Source organism: Cavia porcellus, unplaced genomic scaffold (genome assembly GCF_034190915.1).
Source record: "Cavia porcellus strain 051 isolate PalLab524CR breed Dunkin Hartley unplaced genomic scaffold, mCavPor4.1 scaffold_2, whole genome shotgun sequence".
In the NCBI taxonomy this organism is placed as follows: Eukaryota; Metazoa; Chordata; class Mammalia; order Rodentia; family Caviidae; genus Cavia; species Cavia porcellus.
In genome coordinates, this window is record NW_026947485.1 from 99,078,443 (window position 1) to 99,105,927 (window position 27,485).

The following is a 27,485-nucleotide window of genomic DNA, read 5'->3' on the forward strand; positions in this document are numbered from 1 at the left end:
CAGCAGCTCTCAATGCCCAGCTTGAGAGCCCATCTTGGTAGACGCAGGCTATCCACGCCTGCAATTGAGTAACCGTGGGGTGGGGACAGCAAACCTTGGAGTGCAGGTTTGGATTTTCTGAGTCTGAGATGCTTGTGGGATACATGAGCATGGACAGTCTGGTTCCTGGAAATTACCAGAATGATCTGGGAACTCCAGAGAAATCGAAACCTGAAATGCAGATCTGTGGGAAATCATGCGGGAGAGTGTGGATGGGGAGGAAGGAAAGCTGGAGGCAGCACCCACGAGGAATCTGGGGGAGACAGTGCTGCCAAGGGAGGAGACTCCTTCTCCGGGTGGGCCAGAGGCGTTGTCTGCAGAGAATCTCAAACAGTGTAAACCTGCCCGGAGTAGCCTGCTTTTTATTATCACTGTCTTGCAGTCCTAAACAACACCAGTGATAAAACATTCCTCCCTCGCCAGGGGCCAGGCCTCCCACTGCCTTCCGCCACATCCCTCCGCCTTTATTAACACGTTTCCCATCGCTGTTTAAATAGGTTCCCTCATGACACAGTATTTAATTTGGAGGTTTTCTTTAAAACCCTATGCTTCCTTTTCAGGACTGTGACAGAGGCAGAATCCATTATTTTATTCTTTTCCTTGGCTATTAGAATTCTTTGGGAATTCTTGTTTGCTTACTTTGCCCTTTAAAGTTTTTAATAAGTTTTAGAAATTTTCAAATATACTAAAATGAAGAGGGCTCCAAATGCCTGTCCCCCATGTACATCCATAATGAGCCCCACAGATCCATCAAGCCCAGTTCAACTATCCTCTGTTCAAGGCCAGCCTCCTTCCATCCATGCACAGAGCCTCTCACTTCCTCACACTGGGTTATTTTGAAGCAAATCTCACATGGATTCACTGGAAGAATATCAGCCAAGTTCTGCTTTCAAAATACTCCTTATCTACAATTTCTTAATGTATCTGTGTTCTCCTCTTTTTCTTTCTACTTGGCTTTCATTTTATAGTGGACTATGACCCTTATTTTTTGCTCTACCACTCCAAATGGTATTTAGGCTACAGGTAGGATTTAAATGAAAATAATATGCAAGTATCAAAATGTTCCTAATGGTACAATTGGGCCTCTTCACATGGTCCCACGCAACAACTGAGGCCACCATTTTAAAGAGCTGTAGTCCACATCCCCAACAACCATGGGGACCCCAACAACAGTTTAAGATAATGCACATTCAGGTAGACCATGGCATGCTTTTGCAGTGCCCAAAACTGCACTAAACTTAGCAGCGACTCATGAATTTAGAAATGAATGATGAAATAAAGGCTGAATATACTGTTCCCACAATAACACAGAAAACACAAAGCTAAGACAACTGCTAGTGACATGAATGAATTATTCAGAGTATTACTTTAAAAAATTAAATTTAACTTATAACTTTCAACTTTTATTCCATTTTATGAATGTATGCATTGTTTTAAAATGAGGTCCCTCTAAACTCTTGCTATCATAGCATGCCAGAGTGAATCCTGAGAACCTAAGTTCCAAGTACAAACAGAACCATTTTCTGTATGTATCCTATAACATGTATGTACCTTAAATATATACAATAAAATTTGGGAAAAGCTACAAGGCCAAAAACATGTACACTATTCTAGAGATTAATATATGAACATAGAGTTTAGTATCCAGAACAGGAAATTGTATAGTCTATGCTTAAATATCTATGTGATTACTTCTTTCAGTCAAAAGCTCATAAGATAAATTCGTAGTTACATTCCGCTTAAGGTCACAAGAAATAGATCTTTTCTTCCTCAAAATCTGTATTTGTTCTACTGAGGGAATAGCTAGGTTGAATCGAATTTCTAGTTTTAGTTTACAGCAATACAATTCAGAATAGCTAAATCTTGGAAGCAGTCCATATATCTATTAGCAGACGGATGGATAAAGACAATGTACTTATACACAGTGGAGTACTACCCAGCCATAAAGAGAAGCCCAAAATATTTTTTTTTAAAAAGAGCAAAATAAAAGACAGATCATAGGAAATCGAGAGACAGCTCTTTTTCAATAGGAAAGAGGACCAAAATATGGAGGGAGCGGGGACAGAGGGGAGGAGAAAGGGATGAAAAAGGAATTAAGATGTGTTATATACGTATATCAACTCCCCGGGAGAAATACAATCATTATGTATGGTAAACATGTACTAATAAAAATAAAATTGTAAAGAATCAATCAATCAATCTTAGGTTGTTCCTGAGAGTAAATCTGAGCACTTCAGTGGCACTTTTTCTCCTCTAAACTAGCCCTGTTTCTTTCCTTTTCTTTTTTTATTAAGGAAGGTTTTCTTCTGAGGCTATGTAGATATATGAATTATTCATACGGGAAGAGATAAAAGGAGGAAGTTTCAGTAAATAAAACAGTGAAGCCTCAGGTTCTATGAGTTTGATTACATTAAGTGGGCACTTTGGGAGCTGAAATAAAACAAAAATGAAGAAGAAAAACAGTGTCAACAAGTTTTTTAAAACAGGAAATATGGTAGAACCACTTCCACTTCCATCAGTATTAAGGATTATCATTCAACGCTGAATCAATTCAAGTAACATTACATGCACGTGTAATTCAAGTGCTTTCTAACTACAAGTAGGATGCAAAAACTACAAAAATAAAACTACAAACAAAATGAGGAAAGCATCTCATGGTTTCCATGAACCTTTGACATGACAGCTAGTGTACCACAGATGAACCTATAGTGCAGAGTCATCAGACAGACTAATGAAAATGGCCTGGTTGTAGGATGTGACAGGACGGAGACTTTCTTTGGAAATGTCGCCATGACAGCAGCCCTCCTGTCACTGTGTTTCTAACCATGGATTTCTAACTGCTGTGGATTTCTAACCATGAACTTCCTCGAATATTTGGGAATGTTACTCTCAGAGAACAAATATCACCTTTCTAAAATAATAGCTGTGGGGATAACATGCTGCTCTCAGAAATTAAACCATACAGTGCTTATTTAGTTCTTCATTTCCTTCAAGAGAAAAAAATGAGTCATTTTAAAAGGGTGAATTACTTCAGATCTCTTTAGTGCTGGATCCAAGGAAGGACATAGCACATGTTTGAAAATTTTGACTACAAATTCCAGTACCATACCCTCAACTTGTGAGAGTAAAGAGAAACATTCACTTTACTCAGAACTATTTGATTACAACTTACAGGTTGAATACCTTTATCTGAAATGTTTGCTGTCTGAAGTGTTTCAGATTTTGGAGGTTTTTAAATTCTAAAACAAACTTTGCGGAGAATTTACTGGTTGAACATCCTTAGACTAAAATTCAAAATCTAAAATGCTCCATAATCTGAAACCCCAAAGCTTGCAATGATTTTTGGTAGGGTTAAAAGTTTTACTACTTCTAAATAAAGGCCTGCATCATTATCTCATGATGGGCAGATGGATCTCATCTGTACCAATAAGCCCTAGACAGACTCTGGTTCGAGTAGCTTCCAAGCCAAGATGTTATACTCATTGTAGGGTGTCCACTGACACACCTGAGTCCTCCCAGCTCTGCTTCCCACCCCTGCTCTCTATGCACAGCATCAGGCGATGTCCTCCACGACATGTACCTTGGCTGAGCTCTGAGCCCCATGGCTGGGCTTACTTTCCGTGCACCCCATGCTGGCTATTGGTGTGGGCAATGCTCAGCAGCAACGCATTTTATCCTGTCTACAGCAATTGAGCCCTGTCTCCTGGTTACCACCGCTCAGCCAAGAACTCTCTGCTAACTGAAGTAACAGGTTATGACCAAAGCATGCGCATTCTTTAGAAACTTCATCCAGCTGCACTGAAACTCTGAGAACACAGATCTCAGTGATGCTCAGTGGGGCTGTCAGCCTCTAAGAGAAAGACAGAAACTATTCCCCATAATAGGAGCAGTCAGGAGTACATTAAATTGCTGATTTCAGGAAAGAAATCAAAGTCAGGAAATCCCTGGGCCAAGTACTGGTGGCACTGAAGGTTCTATTTCATGCTATGACATGGTGACAACCACTCGCTGTGGCTGACTAAAGGACCTTGTTCCTCCTTTCTCCCCTCTCCCAGAAGTTTCTTGGGGAGTAACTGCAACATCTCACAGTTACCTCTTCTTTGTGGTGAGAACATCAAGACTTAAACTTGGCAAATGTCAAGCATACATGCTGCGCTGCATCACAGAGTGCTTGAACTGACTTGTCCTCACCGACTCCTTACACTCTCTGATGCATACCTCATTCTGTCCTAGGTCTACACACCTGATCCTGGAAACCACCATTCCACTCTCTGCTTCTAAAATTTTCACCCTCTTTAGATTCCACATGGAAGCAAGATCATTCTGCAAAAAGGAGCGACCAGTAGTGCAATGCAGAACTTCCCAGGCACAGAACAAAGCAAGGGAGACCCTACGGAAGAAAAGATGACATATCTGAGAAAAGAATTACAGCTTGTACTGCATGAATGAGGTTCTGACCAGTGTCAGAGCAGTGGGCTAATGGCACTGCACACCAACCTGGAAGGTGTCAGGGGGCATCTCCATGGAAGCCAGTGGAAATCTTTGCTTGTTGCTGCCATTGCTGCTAGGTGACTGTTAATATTCACTTTGAAGTAATAAATCTTACCTTTGTGGTTTGTTGAGGCTCAGGCTAACTCCTTAAAATGAAATTGAGAGTGACCTCAAAATGTTATTGAGCAACTTATACTTGGATAAACAGAATAGTAGCCACATGGTGAAATATTATTCATCTATGAAAAAAGGAATGAACACTTGGCACATGCTTTTAAATGGGTGACTTTAACAACATTATACTCAGTGAATAAAGATAGACATAAAATGTTAAATATTGCATGGTTCCATTTATATGCAACGTCAAAAAGGCAAATCCATACAGACAGAAAGATGACTGGAGACTCAGGGGATTAGATACACACACAGTAGAAAATAGCAAGTGACTTTAGCAGATTTAGGGTTTCTTTGAGGGGATGGGGAAAAAGTTAAGGAATGACATAGTAGTGATATTTGTACAGTGTTTTGAATATTCCTAAATCCACCAAGTTTGTGTAGTTTAAAATGACAACGTTTATAATTATGATTTGTACAATTATAAAATGATCCCATTCTAACCTCTAGAAAATTTTCATTTAGTAAATTATTTCCTCTATTCTCATAGAAACCATAATTAATACTCAAACTGTCAGGACCTCACTCAGGTTAAATTTCTTCTTCCTCACAAGCATAAGGCATATATTGGGACAGTGTTCAGTTGACTACTTCAAATGTATGTGGAGGCCATGAGAGAAACTTGCTCTTTCCCATCCCTGGCTTACCTAGGAGGTCCCAGGATGTCAAAGAAAAGCAGTAGTGGCTGAGATCAGCACGCATGCAGCCTGCTTCATGACTTTGTCATTCCAGTGCTGTATGGAAAGGAACGAGCTGGCCCTCATTTACAAACAGGGGCCAGAATGCCTGCAAGATCACTACTATAAGTGTTAGAGATAATACATACATGGAATAAGCATAAGAAGATACTTAACAAGCACTGTTACTAATCATATTGCTATGTCCTGCAAGGTCTTAGCAGTTAGTAGATTTTATAAAGACTCTTTAAAATCCTTCATGGCAAAGAGCTAGAGAGATAAAACAAAGTTTTTCTTTCTCTGTTTCTCCAAATCCAATAATCATCTCCTGACATACATGTTTTGAATCTTAGACAGATCCCCCCTCCAGTATATGAGTCAGTTTGCTTGTTTCAATTTATGCTTGCACAGCTATGTTTTTCAAAAGTTGCATGCAAATCAAATTTCTACAATTCTGATAATATTTTCCCATTGTTCCACATTATATGCTCAGGGGTGATTTATCTTCATTTGTGATTCATTTTCAATTGGCAGCAGGTCCTAACACTTTAGTTTTAAGCTCTTTTTTCTCCTCAGACTTTGTCAAGTTGTAAAAGCATACTTTAAAATGCCCTTGACATTTTAAGGAACCCCCACTTACCTATGTTGTAAAATCAGATTTCAACTCCTAATGCTTTGAAGCAAGCAAGGGATGGAGGTGTATTTCTGGGTCAGCAGTAAACACTGAACAGCGTTGCTCATTTTCCATTGAAATCACCCCAAAGGCTTTCAAAATCAAGGCAAAATGATGCCGAATTAAGCACAGTTCTGGCATGGTATGGGGGAGTGAGGGTGCTTCCTTCCATGAGATTGTGCAAACACAGCACTTTGTAGAGCAGGGGCACCTCTCCTACCCACAGAGGGTCCTCAGCAAAGCCTTTGACACAAGCTGTGTGAATCTACTTAATGAAGACCAATTTTTGCTTTGTTTGAGTTGGAATAGATTTATAAATGCTCTCTCTTGAGTTTTCTACATAGATAACAAACAAAAGCATGGCTGGTGTCCTAGGCTCCTCAGGGTGTCAAGATGTCTATATCTGAGCAGAAAGAGATGGAACAAAAAACTGCTTCCGGCTCTGGGTTTAGACATGGTGAAAAATATTGCCTGGCATCTCCTTCAGATGACTAGTTTTGATGTCACAAAGTACAGTGAACTTTTATAATCTCATGCAAGGGTAAAAGCTGCCCTGGGTGGTGCAGGGAGGTGACCCAGCCAAAGTTGTGACACAGAAAAACGCATAGGCATGTTCATGGCACCAGTTACCCATGTGAGACAATGAGTGACTTTATCCTGTTCCCTTTCCTCTATGCACTTTCCTCTCATGTGCATGCTCAGAGCCGCTGTGGCCACTGCACACCGCTGTAGGGAGGAGGCCAGCATTACCACATCACTGCCAGGTAGCACTGAGTGGGCACTGTTGAGGTTGCCCCTGCTGTGGGGGACTCCTTTACTGAGGTTCCTGCCCTGAGTTTCTGATGTCACCAACCATCAAATCCTTGTCAGAACTTTTATGTCTAACTTGTAGATGTTTAATCAGCTTATAAGGAAAAATTGCTAATTAAACATAACAGTTTTGAGTGTATCATTACAACCAGACTAAGCCTTCATGATGAGCTCTTTTCTTCTTATTTACTTCTCTGTACACCCTGAGAGGCAGGACTAACATCATCCTCAGTGTAGCTCAGTGGGGGAGAGTTTCCTTATGTGTTTCTAGAGGTCATTCAGACCAAATTAAAGCATTTATGGGAGGCATTTTTTCATTTTCAAAGTGAATATATTTTATTGACTTCTTTCTAGAGGGATAAAAGTGATACTATAGGCTCTGGTTTTATGAATACAAGAATACTAACAAGATCAGATGCTCTGGTTTTTACACATATGCAGGTATCTAGGCATTTTACAGGGTAACCAAGTAGAAGGAGCTTCTAACATCTTTGTCCTGGGACTAGACCTAGGCTGTTTTGCAGAAAGAGAAACACTTGCTTGTCCTGAGATGGTGCAGACATGGAATGCTGGGAAATGCAAGACTCAACTTCAGTGGCTATGGTCTAAGAGTTTTTCTTTTAAAAACTTCTATAAAAACTAGTTGACAAAAGATTTGTGGTGCTATTTAAATCTGGTGAAAGGGACAGTACTGACTGGATCAGGCTAGGAACAGAAGTTTTCTGTTGCTCAAATTCTAGTCATTTTCAGACTGCCTGCTCATGTTTTGGCAGCCTCATGATTAGAACACAAGGGTTCAGCCATAAAACTGAGGGTTTGATTGTCTTGAATTCTTGGAAATGAGGTATAAAAGATCTAAACAACTCGTCAAGTTTTTGATGCACAGCTATGTTCATGCCACAAGTCCAGCATTGGTAGTCATCAAGGGAAGTGTACAGGGTGGCCTTTGCCTTTATCTGGCTCATATAAAATCCTAGGACATCAAACAAATATTGAAAGACAGCTGGGGAGCACACTTGAGCCCTTGACTGTGTAATGTACGGCTTGTATTTGATGGTAACACAGACTACAAGGAAGAGAGGACTGCAGATGGCGAGGGAGGGGAAATTGGCTCTGGAGAGGCAGAGGAGCCTGTAACAACAAAATGTAGGAACGTGCTGAGGAATTTTCCAGGACACTGTGATGGGGAATCAGGGTAAATAGGGTAGAAAGTGCATTGTATAAGGTAGTGAATAGGGATCCAGTCCTGCCCCTTCAGTAGGAAAGTGTGACTTTTTAAAATTCAGTTATTATTCAGGTCTGGTGTTGGGTCACATAGGGAAAAAAACCTATATGTCAGATTCCAAGTAGTTCATAGTTCACAAGTGTATACAGACCTCATTAATAAATTATGCATTCTATGATAAAGAGACCTAGTTAATAAATTATGCATACTATGATAAAGAAAAGTATAAACTTATATGAGCCAAAGAGAGAAATATCCCACTTTCTTGGGGAGGGTAATAGAATTTAGGTTGAACAGGAAAAGCTCTGAGAGAAGATTATCATAGGTTGCATCACATTGGGAAAAGAGTAGAGGAAATTCACAAAGCAAAAGTGGTGATGGAATTCCAGACAAAAGAACTGTGTAAGCACAGACACAGATGTCAACAGCCAGGCATGTTTGAAGATGAGGAATGGCTTTGCAGAGGTTAAGTTGAGCATATATAATAGGAGGACTGACTAAGTAGAGGAAAGATGGTAAACGAGAACAAATACAACCAGAAGTGGGGGCCATGACACAGAGATGCAAAAGCCAACTTGAGGCACCAGGATGTTTCTTTCTCAGCCTCAGAGAACTATAAAGGGTGTGCCTCTCTCTGCCTTGGCAGATACACTCAGCTGGCAATGGGAGGCAGCGAGGATGGAGGGAATCTGTGACTCTTGTCTGGCATTTTCATAACCTAAATTGGTGGCAGGACATTTTTGGAACATGATGGAGGCGGCTGTTGAAACAACTGATGCAACAGAACATGGCAGGGAAAATAAAAGCTACATCTGAGAGTCTGCAGGAAGAAATATGGGAACTTGGACCAGGTCTAGATGGTTAAGGAAGTTTCCTCTGGCCTCAGGAAAAGATAGTGCATGTGTTTGGGAATTAGAGTCAACAGCAGGAGTGTGGAAGAGACAAGGAGCTCACATTTAAAGGGGTTGGCTTTGTAAGATAATGGATGGGACCTTCCCGAAGGGCTGGAGGCAGTCCGTTTGGAATTTATGGCATTGGGAGGTCAGTCTCAGAGAAAATCTACAAAATTGAGATCAAAGGGTAGAGGTCTGGTTATCCTGGCATCCATTCACATTGAGAGGACAGAGGAAAAGAAGATGCACAGTTTGGGACCACAGGAAAGGCATCATAATGGGGTTCAGGTTAGAGGAGCTTCTCAAAAGGAAGATGCACAATGGAATCAGAGGGTAAAGAGGGGCAGGTTGAAAAGACCAGATTGGATCTGGAAGGGGCCCTCCTTTGGAGCAGAAAGAAGTATGGAGAGGAAGGGACAGTGAGAGGACAATAAGTAGAGGGGACAGAGCCACCCACAAGTGGCTACAGTGTCTACAAGATGAAGGAGACCAACTGTCTGAGGAAGGAGGGACAGAGGAAGGAGAGACAGTAAGTGGACAAAAGGAAAGAGACTGTTTTTTAAAAAACAGACACCAGAGCATATCTGGCAAAAGGAAGGAATAAATGGTGGAAGCCTATGAAAAACAACGAAGGTCAAGAAAATAGCTGGGAACACAAAACTGATGTTCTGGAGGAAAAAGGCTGAACTAACTGGGATATAAGATATAGGCAAAAAAATATGATTCAGGTCAGAAACATCACTTTTTTGGCTTTTCTTTTTCAGGAACTGAGAGGATGAAAAGAAATGCTGATCCATGGATGTCAAGTTATGAGTAATTGTTTACATCTCCAAATTATTTTGAACATGTTACAAAATGCCCTAGATTTCAAGTTTTGTTTTCAGGAAAGTGGCCATTGTCAGCCCAAGGTAAACTCTCAATAGTCATCCACTACACAGGTACATATCTTTACTATTTCTTTTCCATATCAAAGGAGAATGTAAATACAAATAATTTCAAATATGATATGTAAATACAAATAATTTCAAAATCATATAAAATCATTTCTTGTTGGAAAATAATTCCAATTATCCTTTAAAAGATCTGAAACTGGGTCCTAAGAAAATCCTTTCTGTGTTGACCTTACTATATCTATCTCAACTCAACTTTGCTACTACACTCAGATGAAAGTGCTGAAAACTTAGAATCAAATGAGTGCTTTACTTAACCATTGTAGCTTGAAAAGATGACTGCATAAAACATTTGGATGTAACATTAACTCTTCCCTTTTATTAGACAAAATAGCTTTGATTCTAGTCAGTTTCAATATCAAAACAAACTAGCTTTGATTCCAGTCAAGTACAATGTCAACAAACCAAGTAATGAGAAAAACTTCACAGCAAGAGCACCACTGACCAAATTTCTCACAAGTATCACAGCAGTAGCAAGAACTGGAAACACTTCCTTCACCAAACAATTATCATTAGATATTTAGAAAAAGAGCCCATCATCTGGGGCGGATAGGTATTTCCAGCACCTGGATTCACCCTGGAGACCCATGTACCTTCTGTCTCCATGTCATGGGGAGCTATTGTCATTCCATAGCCCAGCTAGAAAATGACTCCGTTAAGACAGAGAATGGCACCAACCTCGAGAATCAATCACCAACTAGAAATTTTTCGGCGCTACCTAGTTTTCATATTAGTAAAAACATCAGCCATGAGTAATAAACACGAATAAAAGTATCTCTCAAATCAGCATGGTGGCAAAAACCAGATAACATGGTTGGTATACAGAGGCTATGACTTTGCCTGTATTTCTGTCTAGCCATTTTTGAATACTCCAAGAAGTAATACAAGACCTGATTTTATGATCCTATGACATGGTTAGTTCATAACTCAGCAGCTTGTTCTTGGTGATCTCTTCATCAAAACTGAATGATACAATGATTTTCTGCAGGTTGTGCAGGCAAGCTCTGGTAGACCACAAAGAATCACCTGAGTGGGAGTTGGCAGAGAAAGCATAGGAATCTGTAGGGAACAGGAAGCTGAAAAAGTCTGCAGAAGGGCCGTAGAGAGCCAATATTAGCAAGGAGCCCTTGCCTTCAACATAGCTTAAACTGCAGGAACTCTAAACACAATTTAGGATTCAAGGTTAAATTTTCATTCTCTTTTGACTCTATCTAGTTCTTAAGAAGTATGCAAGACGTATAGATTCTTGAATGGTCATTACTGGACTTTGCAATATGGCCCACTATCAGACTACTAGTTTTTTTGGATTAGAAGTGAGTCATGGTATTTACATTGTTCAGCAGTCAAGAAATAGAAAGGGGCTATTCTAGAACAAATAGAAAAGGGAAAATATGAATGAGCAAAAGTCTGGTGTGTGGCCTGAGTCTGTGTTTCATGGAGCTTCAGGAACAGTGACCGCAGGGCTCTCTCTCCCCACCATGATTACATAAACCAATATTTAAGAGCTAAAAGTGAGAACAACTAGCTCTCTCTAAAATAAGCCAGTGACAACGCAGGCTGACATTTTGTTCATATGTTTACCGAGAGGGCAGGCAGGTGTGTGTACAGTCAAGTTAATCGAGGTCCAATGATAGGCATTTTTATAAAGCTACTACTGTGAATTGACATTGTTCTTTTATTGTATATAAAGTCTTTCTCCAATGCTTAAAAGTACTTCTTAATCCATCAAGACTCTTATATTTAAGTAGTATTTTTCTGATTTTAATTTTTGTATGTAGCATAGAAAATTAAATTATGAATTTCAAGAGTGGGAAAACATTTGTTGAGATTTTGGAGTCATCATTAGTTTTTCATTACTAAGTAACATATTGATTAAGACTTTTAGATTCACACCTATTTGTCAAGAAATAATTGAGAGAAAAATCTCTGTATCTTTTATTCAATTTCTAGTAGACAGATTTTCCAAATTTCCACTATTATAGCATAATACCACTGAACCTAAGACATATTACCTATTTTATTCCTATTTCCTATTTTAATGACAAACATTTGTATGCAACATTTGCTTTGTGTTTAGAACAGTTTACATTATTGATCTTCCACCAGTCATTCCAACTTATAATTGCTAATATACAACTGCTAATTTTTCAGCTCTTACCATGTGTTAACTATTATTCTAAGAACTTTACATGCATAATGCTAAACAGGTGTAACATTCTTTCTTCCTGCTGCTGCTGATAGAAATTTTACCTCTCCCTCTGTACTAAGTCAGAGAAGCTTTTTCCGCTCTGGCCACATTTACTTATCACATTCTCTCTCTGGGCTGAAGCCCTGACAAGATAGCATAAGGGTGGTCCTTATTAGATTCTTGACAAGCTGGCCATTGATCCCTCTTCTAACATACTTAAGTGGCCTGCTTCCTGCTCATTATGACACCTGCTACTTTGTACTTTGCTCCAGTTCTGAGGCTCCTCAGTATCCTTGCTTGTAATCACCTCCCAGCTGAATTCAGCAGTCTGTTTCTTCTGCTTGCAATCAAAGAAACCTGCCCATAAGTGAGTCTTGTACTCCTTAGCCTTCCTTTAGATGAGGAAGCAGGCCTCAGGAAGCTAGGAAACTCACTCAAGGTTACTGTATTGGTCATTGTTCTTCAGCTTGGAAGGGATGGAAGGAGGAAGGATGTGTGAATGGATGGAGAAGAGATTTGTTATGGTAACAGGCTCATGTGATTATGAATGCTGAGAAGCCCAACACCTGTTATCTACAAGCTAGAGAATGAGGCAATCTGGTTGTGTAGCTCAGTACAACCTGAAGGACTGAGACCCGAGGCCCACTTGTGTAAGACCTGGAGTCTACAACCCAGAGAACATGGTATTCAGATGGCCAAAGTCAGGAAAAGGTGGGTGCCCCAGCTTCAGAGCAGTGAGACAAAAATCAGTCTTTCAGGGCTGGGGATTTAGCTCAGCAGCATAAGGGCCTGCCTTGCAAGTGTGTGGTCATGAGTTTGATCCCTGGTGCCGATAAAAAAAAAAAAAAAAAAAATCAGTCTTTCCTTTTGGTTCTGCCCAAGCCTCAGCCAAATGGATGGTGTCCAGCCACACTGGCTGGAGGCAGATTTTCCTTACTCGGTACACTGATTCAGATGCTAATGTCTTCTGGAAACACCTTCACGGACATACTCCAGAATGATGCCTTACCAGTTCTCTGTGTCTCCTTGTTGAATTGACATCGAACATTAACCATCACAGTCTCAGGGCTGTCAAGTGGCAGAGCAAAGACAAAGAGCAAGCTGCCCATGTGCAGACCTGGTGTCTCAGTCACAGATGTCCTGTGGTTGCTGCTCATAGGAACAAAAGGAGGTGGCATTTACAACTCTGTATTCCTTCTTTGGAACAAGACTGCATGGCACGTGTGTCCATGCTCTGACGTGTGTTTGAGCTCAGAGCAAGGCAGTTCACAGCCACTTTCACACAGCAGGGTGCACCTGCTGGGAACTGAAGCCCACGTTGCTGATGGCCAACCAGAGAGACTGTGTGAAACCACCTTTGACGCTGCCTGATTAAGATTCTCCTTTCGAACTCATCCTTCTCTGAAACTCTCCCCCAGGATCCAGCACACAAAATGTTGTTTTGTCACTTTTGACATTTGCTGTAAAAACTGTATTTTTAAGACAGAGAGAGGGCAAAGGGGGGGAAATGCATACAATATGCTTTGAGTCACCGCCACTGCATTTCTTCAGCATTAGCTTGTGCTTTTACAACTGGTCTTCATCAAAGGTTTTTCATCTGCTCGCCAATGTGTCATCTGTCCTAATGACTCATGATGGGGACTCATTCCTTTCAGCATGATTTATACTAGCTTATCATTTTTTTGTTCTCCAGGGGGGAAACTTGCTCTACTGAGTGAACTCAGCCTCGTAGGGATAACTGCTAACCAGCCATCTCTTCATGTTAAGAAAACCAGCTAATGGCCCTGTCCATGAAGGAGCCACTTGCAGATTAGAACAAGACATCTGCTTCTTGTATAGCAGAAAGTGGGATAGGAAGGGCAACACCCATCCCAGGAGGAAACTCTGGGACCTCTGGTAGCTTTTGGACTTAGTTGGCAGGAGTCCTTGAGGGTGGAGCAGCAGGGGTCTTCCCACACACCTCCCACCCTGCTTGGAGGGACTCTTGGAGGCCAGGGCATGCTGGAGGGGAGCAGGGGGCTGGGAAAACAGTGAATGAGATGTGGTTTCCATCTGACCTGAACTCACATGGGCTGTGAGAGAAGCCTCACGCACAGGTAGGCAGGTCCTAAGCCTCTGCTATTTCTCTCTTCTGGGAACCCCCAGTTGCTCCCCTAAAGATAGGTATAGCAGGGCACAGAGGGCCTCTGAGGGTTGGAGTCCCAGGGATGTGGAGCTATGGCCTTGGTTCTGTGTTCCAGTGGAGCCTTTGGCCGCCCCTCTGCATGGCTCCCTGGGCTCCTCCTCAAGCCTTCCCCAGGCCCTCAGGAGCAGCAACACTCATCTTCCCAGCTCACATCTTATTTTCAAGGCTTCAGAAAGAAGAACATGTCTGCCAATAGCCTGCCTGGGTTTGGACCCAGCTCGCTTACCAGTTATGTGATCTAGGATGAACCATTTGATAGTGCTGTGCCTCAGTTTCCTTGTCTGTGTAGCTGATAGAAGCATGAGCCTCTCAAAGGATCAATGTAAGGAAAGAAAATAAAACAGTGTGAATAAAATAGCTTAGCGCACATCATATGCCCTGTCCACGCTAGCTGTTCCATCACCAGCTCCAGGGCTAACCTGTAATCCTCCGGAGGTCTATTGCTACACCTGACCAAGAAACCTTCCGCATCAAGATGGGGCCATGATCCCTACAGCAGCGGGCACTCTTCTCACTTTCTGCTTTCTCCTTCCCTTGCTCATGAGAACCTGCCCCTCATGATTCTGTTGTGAGCATTCATTTCGGACTGGTGCGTGCTGGGGCCCTGCCACCCTCCCCGGGAATATAGTAGTCCTCCCTGGGATTTCAGAGCACATCTGCTGCCTGCTCTATGATGATGTCCTGGGCCTCTTCCAAGTTGCTGAAGCACTGCCATCTCGGGGGAACAACCCTATCTTGGGCAGGGGTTTCTTCACATATTGAGAAATTGTTTCAACACAGCGGCCTCCAGAATGTACCAATGGGATAAAACTGTAGTTAGACACATTAACTCCTTCCTGATCTTGCCTCCTCTGAAGTGCAGGACTTGCTCCCTCTCTCCAGCATTTGGGGAGAGGGCCACACTCTCAGCAAAGCCTGCCTGCCACCAAAAGTGGAATACCTTGTCCAGATCTCGGTGTTTCTTTCCTGCCTATCCTGCCATACTTCACTCCTGGGGTTCCAGGCCAGGAGCCCATTCAGGGCAGTGTCACTGGCTGGAGGCACTCAGGCTGCCACTGGGTGATGATATGACCTTTTTATATCTCTCTTTTGCTTTGTTCAACAAAACTTAGTGAGGCCTCCTAACTGACCAGAACCAGGCTCTGACTTCCGTGGGAAAATGAAATATTTCTCTATTTTATCCCAAAATTTTAGGTTTGCACAACCTAAGATTGTGTTCTGAGTATAGGCCACATTTGCTTTCCATCTCAGCTTCCCACTCTGTCCCGTACGATACATACTCTCAAAGTCCAGCCCTCTCATGACAGGACCAATTAGGCACTTTAACAAGGTATTCATGGCCATGGTATCATATGGTAAAAAGTGAAGTTCAAAGATTTCCAAAACAAGTGATTGTAAGTCCCAGCATGAAATACAATAGCCTGTGACCCCTGACTATGTATTAACAAATACCAAACCACAATTGCTTCTGTACTGCAGGACCCCAAATCATCCGAGCTTCATCTTACACATCCCTAAATTCCCTCCAAAACACACAGTTCCATGAGGTTTGTCTCTAGGACAACCAAATGATACTCCAAAGGAAGATGACAAAAGCTAATTGGCTAGACTGAGGCTGGTCTGAGACATATTCCCCAAGGCATAAAATATCCTGGCCCATTAGCCTGAAAATTATGGTCCTACCTTAAATATCTTTACTTGGAGTCAATGCATTTAGCATGGACTTCCTGAAGGCCTCTGGAATAAGGATCAGTTCAGGGAGGAGGTGGATGCCCAGCACCAGAGCTCTCCCTACACAGCATTCTCTTACCTACCTCCACCTGGAGGTCATGCTTGTCATTAGCAGCCCAGTCCATGTGGTGGTCCTCACTTCTGCCTGTTCAGATCATCTGGATTACTCAAGAACAATACTGATTTCCAAGTAAAAGTGAATAAACCAGCTTCCCTACCTTGTAGCATTTTTTTAAAGCTCTTCAAGTGAATAATGTGCAGACAGACTGGTCTACAGGAGAGTTATTATGATGCATAAATGAGGGCTTAGTTTGCGACTGAATGGATAAACATGAATGCAGAGTCTAGCAGAATACCAATGACAGTAGACTATGAAGTCTTATGTATCAGATAACAACAATTCAGGGGTTGATTATGTATTTTTTTTTTTTTTACAAGATTTGCTGTGTAGTCTAGGCTGGCCTTGAACTCGCTGGTTATCCAGGCTGACCTCCAACTCATGCACTCTTTCTGCCTCAGCCTCCTGAGTGCTGGGATTCCAGGTATGCACCACCACATGTGGCTCCAATTCAGGTTTATTATCTGGAACCCTTGACTTAACTTCCACCTCTACCACCAATGTGACCTTGGTCAAGTGTCCAAGTCTCTTTGTTCTCCACATCACTGTCTGAACCAGTGACAGCAATATATAGATCTTTTCATTTCTTATAGTCAAGCACCCAGCACTCTTAGCAACTCTTAGTGTGCCAGGCTCTGACTTGCACATTTAATCAGGTGCCAAATTAGCACCAGTCTTCTGAAAGCTGATGATCAAGTAGAGATTCTCACCTCTACCTACCACTTTGAAAAGTCTTCAAATCTGGGAATATGTTTCATTTGTCTGGAAAATAGTCCATTTCAGAGAAGCAGGGATCAAGCCAAAAGAAAAAGTGAAGCAAATAAAACAAAATTGTCCTCTAATCACTCTGAAGTGTCTCAAAATGATGGAGATGAAAGTAGGTAAAAGCTGTAAGAAATACAGAGAAAGGAAATTTATCCAGAAACCTCTGTCATATTAATAGCAACATTGCAAAGGGTGGTCTCTATGTAGCATTCTGACATACTCATCCCTAAGAAGTAATGGCTCTTAAGCTTTGGGGTGGAAGTAATTGTAGTAATGATAATGATAGCAAAGGGATTTGAGTAGTCTTGCAACTTTATCCTTTTATAGCACTTGCTTGTCTACTTTTAGCAGCAAGATATGCACCAGCAACTCCCGGCCCGCTTCTGCATCTCTGCCCTGGGCCAACACTCCCACTTCTTCCTCCTTTCCCCAAACATCTACAGTCCCTGCATGTGCGCTGCTGCCAGCCTTTCCCAGTTGACAGCGAGCACCTAACCCTAAGTATGCCTGACAGATACAGTGACACATTCTTCGAAGGCAGGACCAGGAAGACATCCTGCAGCCAGGACACCTCTTCTGTCCACTCGAGAACTCTGTAAACACACTGCAATCAGAAATCAGGCCTGGGAACACTCATTTGATCTCAGTTCCTGGGTCAAAATGATCCATTTATACTTAGATGGTCTATTCACTGCTTAGAAGAAGCAGGGGCTTCCCTGATTTGAGAAGAGTAGCTCTGACCCAGATAAAACTTAGAACAAAGGAGAACTCAGGCAGAGAAGAATCTGTGCAATATTTTCACTAACCTTCTCAGCTGTGTGTGGTGGCCATGTATTTCTGTGCTATGCTATAACATATGCAGAGCATTTTATGTCTCTGAATAAAACTCAGTCCATAACAATGAAAGAAAAATGAGAATGAATGACCTGTCATGGCAATTTCATAAGAATTATATCATGTATAAAATAGTACAGTTGCTTTATGAAATAACTTTCATCCATCAACTGGGGAGATTAGTAAGGAAATATGACTTGTCTACATTTTATAGACATAAGAACAAAGATAAAAGTAAGAATCCATAAATGCAAAAGTTAGGATAAAAAAGTCCTATCAAGGACGCCAGAGATACTTGGTGGGAGAAATGATGCCATGCTTTTCCAATCTGTGATTTTTACCTAGAAGTCAGGAATTTTGAACTAAGGGGTGTTATTCTAAACATTGTGCTTGGGAACAGCTAGAAAGAGAAAGGTATCTTGTATTTGCCAGACATAAGAATATTCTCACCTGTAAAATGGTCTGTCACTATAAGTTTTCAAAAGGAATTTTGCCCACTGTATACTATTTCTATACTCAATTTATATAGATATATACATACAGCAGAGATAATTTACTCTCTACTTACTGTATATGTCAAATTGGTTGTATATTTCACCCAGCTATACCTCTTCTGAGTAATTCCCAAAGGAATCAAAGACATCATATTGTTAAGATACATGCATACCCCATATTTATAGCAGTACAAATCTAAAAGAGGCCTATATGACCATCAACAGGGAAATGAATAAAGAAATACAACACACACACACACACACACACACACACACACACACACACACGTGCATAGTGGAGTACTACCCAACCATAAGAAGGATAGACCTGAGTCTTATAGGAAAATGAATGCATCTGGAGAACATCATGCTAAGTGAGATAAGTCAGGCACAAAGGGTTAAATATTGCACATTTTGCTTATATGAGAAACCCAAGATAGAGATAACTTAAAGATCAAAAAGAGAGATGACAGGAGATAGGGCAGTAGACTTCATGGAGATGGGGAAGGAATACAAGGACGTGTGAGGATGAGACAACTGAGAGGGGAAGAAAAATAAAATTATTAGCATGTGGTATGTGTATCTACCAAGTCCCCAAGATGAATGTAATAATTATGTATGACAAGCATATACCAACAAATAAAAAAGATGTATTACAAACATCAATTTGTTAATGTTGCTTTTCCCTACTTTCATATCCTAAAAAATACTTTAATTTGAAAACTGTCTTTGTCCTCTGAGGAATCTGACAGTTTTCTAGGCCTATCATTCTCACTTGTGTCTACATGGTTTATGATTCAGGACTTTCCCTAATGGTTTCCCAAAATTTTCTAGTCTCCATCCCTGGTCAGTCATACCAGTTCTCACATGAACTATGATCCCAGCCTCTTAACAGCCTTCTTAAACGCAAGCACCAGGCTGTCACCACCCCGCCGCACACATTCAGTGGCTGCCCAGGGTGTGCGTGGTAGAGCCTGAAACTCAAGCTAAGGCTTGATGAAGCCTTGTCATTGTCAACCTCTTTAGTCTCCTTTCAGCTTTCAGCCTTCACCCAGCATTTCAATGTCACCAGCTCCTACCCTTCCTGGGTTTAAGTGAGCTCTAGGTCCAGCCTGAAACTCCCTTTCTGTGTTTGCTGGCCAGACTCCCACAGGTTGCTGTGGTTACAGCCTATGGGCCTTCCCTAGCTGCCACCTGAAGTCTCTTTTCTCCCTCTCATCATCCACTCCATGAGCACATTTAGTGTTTATGACAGTGTCACACAGCATTTGTACGATTATCTTTTACTATTCTTACTGATCCACCAACCTGCAAGTCCTTGAGGTCAAGAACTACTTTTCCTCTGCTTCCCTCTGGATCCCAGTGTGTTGTACACAGCTCCGTATGCAGTAGGAGCTAAAAAAAATACTATTAACAGCAGCTTCCAGTATGTCTTAGACTTTATATTAAGCTCTTCTGTGGTTTATTGCATTTCATTCTTAACATAGCATCGTAGTCTTGGTGGTCTCCATTGTACAGGCAGTAAGGGAAACTCTTAGAACCCTATTCCTAACTTCAACCAGAAGGGTGAGGGTTACATCCTGGATTATCAAAGTCCAAGTCCAGTACTCTCAACTTATCTAGTGAAATGAATAATCTTCTCAGTGTCCAATCAAATGTGACATGCAAGACATTCTCTTCTTTGGAAAGCTTCAAGGAGCTCCAAGGGGACGAGTTCAGCCTTGTGATATTAACTAAGAACTTGCAAAACAAGCTATGGTTCTTCTGGCTCAAAAACTCCCTCATCAAGAATTTTTAAAAATTTGTTTACTAAAAAGAGTTATCACACACTTTCCTTATGAACAAAAATAACATCCACTTTGTTTTTTCTATTCACTCATAAGCACATGATCTGGCCTGAGATAGCAAAAATACTTTACTATGGGAAAATGCAGTGCTACTGTTCAATACTTGGATATTTAACACTGAGTATTTTTTGTTCTCTATTATAAGGCCTTGTGTTATCATTCACCATCTGTACAAGGCTTAATTAGCACCCTTTCCTGCTCCTATGAGAACAAAGTCACCCTCTAAGAAGTAAGCAAGTATAATCAGTCCTACCTACCTAACTCTCCACCTAAAGTTCTTGAAGTTTAACGGTATGGCTTGCTGGTAGAAACATCTAACACTCACTTTCTTTAAATTAGTGAAACTAACACAGGAAAAGTGTATTATGAAAGTCACTTACCCTCCCTGAGCAGTAAGTGGCCTCCCAGTCCGAAAGAAGGTGGGCTGGAGAAGTCTTGGTCACATTAGGCGCCAAGTCTGATAGCCAAGAACAGTGCTGTTGATGGGAGAACTTGTGAGTCAAAGGAATTGCTCCCAGCAGAGACTGGAAGCAGAATTGTCCAGTGAAACAGGACAGGAACATGGAACTTGTCAAGCGAAGGCTGAACACAGAGCCTACAAAAGTTTTGTTCTCTAGAGGAGGGGACCTCGGTGGCTAGGAACACTGAGTCTTGTTCTACCCTGAACTGAATAAAGCAAATAGGCTGGACACTGGGGAAAACGCTCTACTAGAATCACATAAATTGATCTATCCGAACTTGATAACTACTCTTTCCATTTAATAGAGGAGGTAACAGAGGCTTAGCATAGTTAACTGGTTCACTACAAAAAGTAAGGTGATATGGAATCTCCAAGCCTGACCCTCTCACTCCTCGGCTCATGTGTCAACACCTAACTGTTCCCTACATTCCTCTGAACGTGTCCCCCTCATCCTTTGTTCTGCCTTTGATTGTGGACTTGCCTGTCTGGGGCTTTTGAGAGCAAGTTCTGGCATAGGCATCCATGATGTATACTTGGTCATTATGAATTAGAACAGTTAAGTCTATCAAGAATAATTTCTGGACACAAAGCTGGATGACCTCCCTGAGATGACAGTGCTGCCTGTGAGGTCAGCTTCCATTTCAAGTCCCATCAGTCTACAATAGCACCAGTATTTATGGTATATAGGTTACCCAACTAGTCTCCACCTCCTTTTGCAGAGATGTCCTGCAATAAGAGGAGGCAGGGCTCCAGGCCGCCTGCTGAATTACCTATGCTCACAGATAACTACGGATACACTGGTGTTTTAAAAACTGGTCTCTTTTCTTGCCTTGGCTTCCAGAATTGAAAATGGTCAGTGTTTACAAAAGAGTCCAGAGGGACTTGGGATAGCCTAAAATTAAAATTTCTACTGAGGACCGAGAACAGTTCCTCTGAGGATAGGACATAAGGAATAAAAGGAATAAAAGGACACCTTGCTCCTTTAGAATAAGTAGACTGCAGAAGAAAAGGGTAAAAATAAAAACAGGAAGCAGAAATATCTTTAAAGGCAAATGCATCCCTCATTCTGAACCATTATGCCTTTCTCTTTAGGCCATGAAGAAGACAATCATGGACAGCTGACAAAGAACAATGGTGACAGCTGCACACCCATGAGAGGGGTTCCCATTCAGGTCCTGAGGCCAATGGCCCTAGGGTAGAGGGAGTTGGTATATTGCTGCCACAATGGTAGAGACACTATCTCTATCATGTCCACCCAAAGGCACTATGACAGAATAGGTTACCCCAGAACGATGATCATATAATAAGGGACATATATGTAGCTAAACATTTACATCTATACACACATATGCATACATACACAAACGAACTAGTTTGAAGTAAGTAGTATTACACTTGGCATAAGGTAAAAGTGCCTTTTTGGAGGAAAAAGCAGGGCAAAGATCAGGAGAACAGAGCAGCATTCTATGGTCTCTAACTTTCCCTTTACATTACAGAAATCTTCATTTAATTATCCCTTTGTGAGTGTTTGCTGGAATTACTTTAGACAGGCCTATTATTTGCTGTTTTATAGAAGGAAGGTGAGAATTGTGAAGAGGAGAAACCTTAAAACAACTGAAAAATAAATGAATAAATGCAATATATTATTGTATAGTATAAAGTAATGCCAAAATATAAAATATAAAAAATGGCAAAAACTTACTCCAGATTAGAATTCTTTTTTCTGTCAAGAAACAAGAATTCATTGTATTTTTACTACTAGCACATAAATGTTGTAAGAAATTCATATTGAAGTCTTAGTTTCTAAAAATCCCTAATGTCTGTTTCTAAATTAAATCTACAGGTTTTTTTTAAGAGCATAAGTCAAGTTTGCATCACGATAGAATTTTTGAAAAGTCATTAAATATGAAGCATTACTAAGAGATTTCTCTAAGCATAACACATTGATTACTGCCTCATCCTAACAACATGAACCATTGATTTTTAAGTACAATAATGCATATTTATATAACATTATATAATATATAACATAAAGCATATATAGGAATATGTATGTTTGTATATTAAAATTTAATTTCAAACACATTCTGAGAAATCCCACTCTGCAGTATTTGTGTTTGCTTTTGCTAATTCCACTTATAAGATTTCTATGCCAATTATTATAGAAAAGAGATGACATTTCATGAAAATATTGAACTAAGTCTCGTCTCTGGCAACAAAAGTAGTTGCTTCCCTTAAACTCATTCCAAGGACAGTGTCCTCTCTATGTCCATCTGGATTCCTCTCCAAGATCAGAGGGGAGAAGAAAACAAGTATGCTCAGAGGGAGGAGAACAACTGCTCTTTGAGAACAAAAATTATGTTAGGTTTTGCCACACACACAAAAAGATGCTTTATTTTTGTGATCTATCATGTACGTATAAAGGAATGTGAAAAATTAACAGAGAAATGAACCCACACCCTCATTACCCACTTTAAGAAACAGAACATAACTCGCACTCTTGGGACCTCACTGCCTATCTTCTGGAGTCATAATTGGTTTTTTTTCCAATTATTTCAAAACCCTCTAAGGAGGTCAAGGTTGTGGTCGTATAGCAGTGTGTCATGAAGATGCTCCAGCTTCTATGAGGTACAGTCTACCCCTTAAGCCAAGGAACCTCTTTTTGTCTTGGGCACCTCCTATCCCACCTACATGCTATGGACTGGGGAGTCCACACACTCACCATCGTTTGGCCAGGAGTCTCCCTGAAACGCATATTTCCCCAGCTGTATAATTTCATGTGTAAATGTCCCAAGGAAACAGACTTCCCTGGGCCCAGAGATGCTTCTCAAGATGTTTAGTTCTCCAAGGAACAGAGCCCAGAAAACAGGGTTTCCTGGTTCACCAGAATAGAGCTAAATAAGAAACCTTGGCTCTTAGAGGGGCTGTTTAATTGATCTCAAAGCTTAAGTACAATATGGTCCAAATGATTCCTCATCTAGGTCATAGGTACAATTCCTGCCAGCACAATCAGTTCAAGCATTCCTCTGGGTGAGCAGGTTCAGATTCCAAAGCAAAAAATTCCTCAGGCATAGATCTCAGAGTGGCCATGTGTCCCCTGAAATCTATCTGGGCCAGTTCTCAAGGCAATAATGCTTAACTCGGATTACCAAAGAGAGATCTCAGGATGAGAAAAGTTAAATTTTTCTAAAGTCACAAAGCTCACCAAAAACCAGAGAATTCATTTGTCCTTCCCTTTCATTTCAATGCTTCTTTCCATTCTACACTAAATATTCTTTGATCTTAAAAACAAACTATGACAGGCATACAGGATATTTCTTTGAATGATCATTCTCAAAATTTTTATCAATAGGGACTGGAATTCATACTACGAAAACAGCGAAATGTAGGAAGTTAGGGCGCTGGTGGAAAATTTTCTATATATCTGGAAGATGATAACTAATTTATGTGTTTAGCAACCTTGAATATTTTCTACAATATAATTAACTGGTTTAATAATACATCACTCTATGTCAGTATATCAACTTCTATGTCAATGATTATATTTAGATTCCTATATGCGAATTACTTTGGGAAAAGTAGCACTCTTGAACAACTACTTTTCTACATATAAAAAGTTTTGCGGAAATCTACACAGGTAATTTATGGCCCAGTGTAAAAATACAAAGCTTTGTTTTATTTAAATGAAGAGGTGTTTTAACTATATAATCAAGTCCTAGTCATCACTTTACTTTTTAAGATAATAAATTTGACCCAAATTTTAAATTAATTTTTAAAGTAGCTACTAAATTATGGAGTTAGTACTTGTAACTAAATTTTAATATCATTTTATACTTTTTATTCCAAAGCCTCTCAACATTCTATTTTATTTATGCGAATGTACAATACCATGAGAATTTCACTGAAAACGTGAATTAAAGCTTTTTTAATTCTGTCTAAACTGCATATAAAAATCATAGCCTTTAGTTCCCATCAGTACTTCTGTGACATTCTTGGTTGTCCTGGTGCTACTTGTCTGCCAAAGGGACAAAGGGACTCTCCACTGGAGGCAGTCAGATTTTCAAGGACAATCCTGGAATCGGCCTGCAAAAGCCTCTAGGCAGGGTGGAGCTGAAGAGGTGGCCTTAGAAGAGCTGTGCAAATAACTCTGTGTAAATAAATCATCTTCCAGAATAACCCTCCTGCTGTGTGGGTCGGTCCGGTATCATCTTCTATCTGCCCACATGGTTTTCATAAGGAAGAAAATCATAAAAACAATAAAGAGACTTGTCCTCTACTTAGGCTAAACCCACCTCATTCCACAATGAAATTTACCAGCACACTAAGAAGAAAGACATGAACGTTTCATAGCAATATCAGGTAAATGCCCTCATTTTCTTTCTTTCTTTTTTTTTTTTTTTCACAGTACTTGAATAAGTGTGGTTCCCATTCCAACTTCTCAGGCTACTGGATTTTTAGGAACTAACTGCCATTTCCTTCCATGTTAGTGAAATCTCTTCTTTAATTTGACACCATGATGCACACAATCCTTCATGAGATAAACTAAGACTGGAACCCACTTCACCTAGATTTCCTGGCAGCAAAGCTGGACCCACTTTCTGCTTTAACTCTCTTCACCTACTGAAGGATGCAGAGAGCCTTGGGTCTTTAAAAGTAAAGAAAATTAGGTCTCCGTAGAAAAGTTTCAGACTTATAGCCCGTGCTCTTTCAGCTACTCAGGAAGGGTGGTTATACACATCCATGTTCCCACAGAGCATGTTACAAAGCTGGGCACTTGACAGTGTCCTGAGTGAACCAAGTGTGAGGTGCTGCATTTGGGAAACACAAGGCCACCTTGGGAAAAGCAGAGTGATCATTAGACATGGTCCCTAAAGAATTATCTCACCTGTTATCTCATGCTTCAGAGTGACCAACATCTGACAAGGCAAAGTTTTCTATGGAAGCATTCCAGCTAATAAATGAAGAAGAAATAATGGAATTAGGACGATGCCATTTTGTAAGACTTTAAGAAGTAATAGATCCAGGAGTGATCACTAATGGCTTCTGTACTTGGCAGTTAAAGGCTCAGGTTGAAAGGGCAGAGGGAGAGGGAATATATATTAAAAGAGGTTTAACCATTGTGGCAAATAAATACAATATGGGGATGTTGGTTATATCCTGATTCAAGTACATGCACGCAAGAGAGAAAGAAAAGGGAGTCAGAGAGATAAATGAGTGATGAATGTCTGAAAATGTTTACATTCATTCTGGCTGCACATTTGGTATTAAGGAATTATTAATTTTTAGATATGATGCAAGCTATTCTTTTAGTGACACATACATAAGAATTTTGGGATGAGATCATGGGATAGAGAATCTGATGACTATATTGTTTGCTCTTGCCTAAGGATAATGGATCTGAGGGAGTTAATTTTTGCACCAACTTCATCTAACTAGTCCCCAGGCCAGCCAAGCAGGCAGCTGCTGGCCCACCCTAACCCACAGTACATAGATAACCTATGACTTTCCCACTGTTGAAACCCATCTGGAGTGGAGAATGAAAGCTTCCAGCCCTCAGGCAAGAAGAGCAGCAGCTGGAACCTGCTGTGGAGCAGGCCGCGTGGGTTGACCTGTTTGACCACAGTAAGAAATGAGGAGGAGACAGATTGGAGAGAAGACAGGGACACAGGCCAGAGCCTAGAACAGTGGGGGTCATGGGGAACTGAAGTCAGGAGCTTGTCAGAGGAGACCTGAAGAGAAGATTCCCATCTCCAGGGAAGAAGAGCCAGGGACAGTGGGATCACTAAAGGAGAACAGTGACAGCGTGGTACCACGCCCTACAACTCTCACATCTGTTAGCCCTCCCAACAACTAGGGAGGAAGGAAGGTTGCATCTGGTCCATTTGCGAGAACAGGGGTACTGAAGTGCAAACAGTAAAATAACCAAATCCAAATCCCAGCATTGCCAATCATCCCCTACATGAAGGACTTGGAACCAGATTTAGAAAGAAAAATCTCGAAGGTCAAAAAATTCAGATCTGCTTTCATGCCTTACATCACAGCTATACTCTCATTCACTGGCTAGGGCAGTTACGGAACAGGGCAGAGTGGCTGACTGATTTTCCAGGAGCTTAAAAAAAATATGACTCAGAATAAACTGTCTTCCATTTACTCATACATTGTGTGTTCAAGCAGGAGGAAAGGGAGGGTAACTTTTTCTGAAAATAAAAACATCAGGAATTCAGTTTTAAAAAAAAATTCTATAAAATAAAATCTTTAATTGTAGTAATTTCAAGTCTGCAATTCAGTGGCGTAAAACACAAGCACAATTTTGGGAAACACAAGGATTTCTTTTGTCTTTTTTTTTTTTTTTTCGTTTTTATCAGTACCAGGGAGCGAACTCAGGACCGCACACTTGCAAGGAAGGCACTTATGCCGCTGAGCAAAATCCCCAGCCTCTACATGCACAATTTTGAGCAACCGTCACTATCATCCCACCTCCAGAACTTTTTCATCCTGTTTCTATTAAATAAGAAGCCCCTCCCCTTTCCCCCTACTTAGAAGACCTTACTCTACTTGCCTTCTTTCTGAATTTACCTCCCATACGTACCACATATAAGTGAGATCATATGGCATTTGTTCATTTAGGCTTGGCTCATTTTACTTAGATGACTTTTGCCAAAATTCATCCATGGTATGCTACGTGTCAGCACTTCATTTCTTTTTAACTGAATAATATCTCATCTAATGTAAAGAAATCATGTATAATGCTGCTATGAAAATTGCTGTACAAATATCTGTTTAAGGCCCTGATAGACTCTAGCTTTACAGTGAAGGCTACTTACAATTAAAAAAAAAAATGATACCATATATATTCATGTATAACAAATTAGCTATTAGTAAATAATATTATGTGATAGCCCTTTGTCATCACTAATTAAACATAAATATG

General features: G+C 40.7%; 1 protein-coding gene across 1 annotated transcript in view; it reads right to left on the minus strand.

Moving 5' to 3' along the window:
* Adam12 (ADAM metallopeptidase domain 12) overlaps positions 1 to 27,485 on the minus strand; it is a 349,026-nt gene that overhangs the window by 206,055 nt on the left and 115,486 nt on the right. The gene's annotated exons all lie outside the window — the stretch shown is intronic.